At 53.7% G+C, this 5,000-nt stretch overlaps 1 non-coding gene across 1 annotated transcript in view; it reads right to left on the minus strand.

The window, feature by feature from the left end:
* The window catches only part of LOC126112070 (small subunit ribosomal RNA), a 1,909-nt gene extending 219 nt beyond the window's left edge, over positions 1–1,690 (minus strand). Inside the window, exon 1 of the ribosomal RNA XR_007524284.1 lies at positions 1–1,690. This exon is cut by the window's left edge and continues 219 nt beyond it. This is a non-coding gene — a ribosomal RNA (small subunit ribosomal RNA).
* Between the last annotated feature and the right edge of the window lie 3,310 nt (positions 1,691–5,000).

Genomic DNA, 5,000 nt, shown 5'->3' on the forward strand with positions numbered 1-5,000 from the left:
CTGGGAATTCCTCGTTCATGGGGAACAATTGCAAGCCCCAATCCCTAGCACGAAGGAGGTTCAGCGGGTTACCCCGACCTTTCGGCCTAGGAAGACACGCTGATTCCTTCAGTGTAGCGCGCGTGCGGCCCAGAACATCTAAGGGCATCACAGACCTGTTATTGCTCAATCTCGTGCGGCTAGAAGCCGCCTGTCCCTCTAAGAAGAAAAGTAATCGCTGACAGCACGAAGGATGTCACGCGACTAGTTAGCAGGCTAGAGTCTCGTTCGTTATCGGAATTAACCAGACAAATCGCTCCACCAACTAAGAACGGCCATGCACCACCACCCACCGAATCAAGAAAGAGCTATCAATCTGTCAATCCTTCCGGTGTCCGGGCCTGGTGAGGTTTCCCGTGTTGAGTCAAATTAAGCCGCAGGCTCCACTCCTGGTGGTGCCCTTCCGTCAATTCCTTTAAGTTTCAGCTTTGCAACCATACTTCCCCCGGAACCCAAAAGCTTTGGTTTCCCGGAGGCTGCCCGCCGAGTCATCGGAGGAACTGCGGCGGATCGCTGGCTGGCATCGTTTATGGTTAGAACTAGGGCGGTATCTGATCGCCTTCGAACCTCTAACTTTCGTTCTTGATTAATGAAAACATACTTGGCAAATGCTTTCGCTTCTGTTCGTCTTGCGACGATCCAAGAATTTCACCTCTAACGTCGCAATACGAATGCCCCCGCCTGTCCCTATTAATCATTACCTCGGGTTCCGAAAACCAACAAAATAGAACCGAGGTCCTATTCCATTATTCCATGCACACAGTATTCAGGCGGGCTTGCCTGCTTTAAGCACTCTAATTTGTTCAAAGTAAACGTGCCGGCCCACCCAGACACTCAATAAAGAGCACCTTGGTAGGATTTCAACGGGGTCCGCCTCGGGACGCACGAACACGCACGAGGCGGTCGCACGCCTTCGGCTCGCCCCACCGGCAGGACGTCCCACGATACATGCCAGTTAAACACCGACGGGCGGTGAACCAACAGCGTGGGACACAAATCCAACTACGAGCTTTTTAACCGCAACAACTTTAATATACGCTATTGGAGCTGGAATTACCGCGGCTGCTGGCACCAGACTTGCCCTCCAATAGATACTCGTTAAAGGATTTAAAGTGTACTCATTCCGATTACGGGGCCTCGGATGAGTCCCGTATCGTTATTTTTCGTCACTACCTCCCCGTGCCGGGAGTGGGTAATTTGCGCGCCTGCTGCCTTCCTTGGATGTGGTAGCCGTTTCTCAGGCTCCCTCTCCGGAATCGAACCCTGATTCCCCGTTACCCGTTACAACCATGGTAGGCGCAGAACCTACCATCGACAGTTGATAAGGCAGACATTTGAAAGATGCGTCGCCGGTACGAGGACCGTGCGATCAGCCCAAAGTTATTCAGAGTCACCAAGGCAAACGGACCGGACGAGCCGACCGATTGGTTTTGATCTAATAAAAGCGTCCCTTCCATCTCTGGTCGGGACTCTGTTTGCATGTATTAGCTCTAGAATTACCACAGTTATCCAAGTAACGTGGGTACGATCTAAGGAACCATAACTGATTTAATGAGCCATTCGCGGTTTCACCTTAATGCGGCTTGTACTGAGACATGCATGGCTTAATCTTTGAGACAAGCATATGACTACTGGCAGGATCAACCAGGGAGCTGCGTCAACTAGAGCTGAGCAGCCGGCCGCCCGGGAGTGTGTCCCAGGGGCCCGCGCGAACACGCAAGCGTCCGCTCAATTATTCTGCAAACAGGAGGAGGCTGAGCTCCCCTGCACAATACACCTCGAAACCCTCTCAGGTCCCGGCGGCGCGCAGCGCCGTCCTAAGTACTTGGTCGGGTTCGAGAGAGGCGCAATCGCCCGGAGTTAGGCGAGTAGACGCTTTAGGTGCGACCACCCGTGCTCCCAACTGAGCTTGCCGCTGCCGACAGAGGCCCGGGAGCGTGCTGTCGTGGCATTGCCGGCGGGAGACAACACGCGCCACCTACGGTGACCGGCAGCTCCAACGCCAGCGCCACAGAAGGGCAAAGGCCCCACGTGGGTGCCGAAGCGAACTCTCCCAGCACAGCGCACGTGCCAACACGTCTGCACAACTGCGATACAAACCACCAGCGAGAACCGCTGGGGCGACCGAGCAGCAGACGGCGTCGCGGCGCCGAGTGCCGGGCGGCGGCGCATCCTCAACGCACACAGTCCTCAGTCGGACCAGCACACTGCAGATGTCCACCGCGCTTCGCACCGGGCCCGCGAGGACCCACTTTGGCCGCCCGGCGCCGCGCGCAGGGTGCCCCGGCGCGCAGCTGCGCCGCCTGCCGCGTCCGTCGGCCGGCGCGCCTGCCACTGGGCGCCCCCACCAGCCGGCTGTAGCGCGTGCGCCCACGCACCGCGCGGCCAGCACGCCGGGCGGCCCCCCCTCACCGGCCGGGGACGGTCCCACCCAGCCACCGCCGCGTATCGCTTCACACACAGATTTGCCCTTACTGATTTACCTCCAGCAACAACAACCGCACCACAATGGGTTTACCAGTTGTTCATTTGCGTAACGTCACCAGCAAACGTAGACGTCCATCCCAGTTTGCAAATGCAACGATTATTGCATACCTGTCTGTTAGGTGTCACGACACACTACGTCTGCCCACATACACGCAACAAAATGTGCACGACTAGAGAACACGTGGGAGGTGGCCCCCTACGTATGCGATGTCCATTACGAGACCGACTGTCAACCAGCATCTGTACCATGTCGCAGATGTGGAACGCGGTGCACCATGCTATCACACTGTGTGAGAAGAGACGACTACGTTTGAATACACGCGCCACTACATCAACAGACGGCTCATGCTGATCGCCATCCAGGGCGTCCGTTAATCCCACACGTCTCTATGGCGTACCACACTGCAATGTAGCTGTTATGGGGAGACGGCACGTGGCTGAGTGCACAACATTTGGACCGTATGGTTCGCTGTTGTTGGGCGCAGTCGTTGTACGGTCACACATGTGCCACAGCGTATCATGCAGTACATACGGACCTATGTGCAGTACAATGTGAGGGTTAAGCTTACGACATCAGCGGACAGTGGACACAGGCCGTACCACGACGTAGACTGAGCGCTTCGACATGCGAATGCCAGTGAACAGCTGCGAAGGGCATTGAACACGCAAGCACCTGAACGACCAGCGTGCGAAGGCAGGGGGGAGGGTGGGGGCGATGTACATCCTGCAGTCGTCCACATTACAGTGTACAGCGGGAGCATGTAAAAAGTAAGCAACACTTGCGAAGTGTTGAACATGAAACGATACACAAGAGGGTGGGCGGTGCGAGTAGCGAACTATATTCAGAGGGTTGTGGTTAGACAACACTGGATTAATGTAACGTGTCATATGCCAATTACAGAGCAGGTTAAGGCACAACTTGGGTTAGGTTAAGGCACAACGTGGGTTAGGTTAAGGCACAACGTGGGTTAGGTTAAGGCACAACTTGGGTTAGGTTAAGGCACAACGTGGGTTAGGTTAAGGCACAACGTGGGTTAGGTTAAGGCACAACGTGGGTTAGGTTAAGGCACAACGTGGGTTAGGTTAAGGCACAACGTGGGTTAGGTTAAGGCACAACGTGGGTTAGGTTAAGGCACAACTTGGGTTAGGTTAAGGCACAACGTGGGTTAGGTTAAGGCACAACGTGGGTTAGGTTAAGGCACAACGTGGGTTAGGTTAAGGCACAACGTGGGTTAGGTTAAGGCACAACGTGGGTTAGGTTAAGGCACAACGTGGGTTAGGTTAAGGCACAACGTGGGTTAGGTTAAGGCACAACGTGGGTTAGGTTAAGGCACAACGTGGGTTAGGTTAAGGCACAACGTGGGTTAGGTTAAGGCACAACGTGGGTTAGGTTAAGGCACAACGTGGGTTAGGTTAAGGCACAACGTGGGTTAGGTTAAGGCACAACGTGGGTTAGGTTAAGGCACAACGTGGGTTAGGTTAAGGCACAACGTGGGTTAGGTTAAGGCACAACGTGGGTTAGGTTAAGGCACAACGTGGGTTAGGTTAAGGCACAACTTGGGTTAGGTTAAGGCACAACTTGGGTTAGGTTAAGGCACAACTTGGGTTAGGTTAAGGCACAACTTGGGTTAGGTTAAGGCACAACTTGGGTTAGGTTAAGGCACAACTTGGGTTAGGTTAAGGCACAACTTGGGTTAGGTTAAGGCACAACTTGGGTTAGGTTAAGGCACAACTTGGGTTAGGTTAAGGCACAACTTGGGTTAGGTTAAGGCACAACGTGGGTTAGGTTAAGGCACAACGTGGGTTAGGTTAAGGCACAACGTGGGTTAGGTTAAGGCACAACGTGGGTTAGGTTAAGGCACAACGTGGGTTAGGTTAAGGCACAACGTGGGTTAGGTTAAGGCACAACGTGGGTTAGGTTAAGGCACAACGTGGGTTAGGTTAAGGCACAACGTGGGTTAGGTTAAGGCACAACGTGGGTTAGGTTAAGGCACAACGTGGGTTAGGTTAAGGCACAACGTGGGTTAGGTTAAGGCACAACGTGGGTTAGGTTAAGGCACAACGTGGGTTAGGTTAAGGCACAACGTGGGTTAGGTTAAGGCACAACGTGGGTTAGGTTAAGGCACAACGTGGGTTAGGTTAAGGCACAACGTGGGTTAGGTTAAGGCACAACGTGGGTTAGGTTAAGGCACAACGTGGGTTAGGTTAAGGCACAACGTGGGTTAGGTTAAGGCACAACGTGGGTTAGGTTAAGGCACAACTTGGGTTAGGTTAAGGCACAACGTGGGTTAGGTTAAGGCACAACTTGGGTTAGGTTAAGGCACAACTTGGGTTAGGTTAAGGCACAACTTGGGTTAGGTTAAGGCACAACTTGGGTTAGGTTAAGGCACAACTTGGGTTAGGTTAAGGCACAACTTGGGTTAGGTTAAGGCACAACTTGGGTTAGGTTAAGGCACAACTTGGGTTAGGTTAAG

This window comes from Schistocerca cancellata, unplaced genomic scaffold (genome assembly GCF_023864275.1).
Source record: "Schistocerca cancellata isolate TAMUIC-IGC-003103 unplaced genomic scaffold, iqSchCanc2.1 HiC_scaffold_123, whole genome shotgun sequence".
In the NCBI taxonomy this organism is placed as follows: Eukaryota; Metazoa; Arthropoda; class Insecta; order Orthoptera; family Acrididae; genus Schistocerca; species Schistocerca cancellata.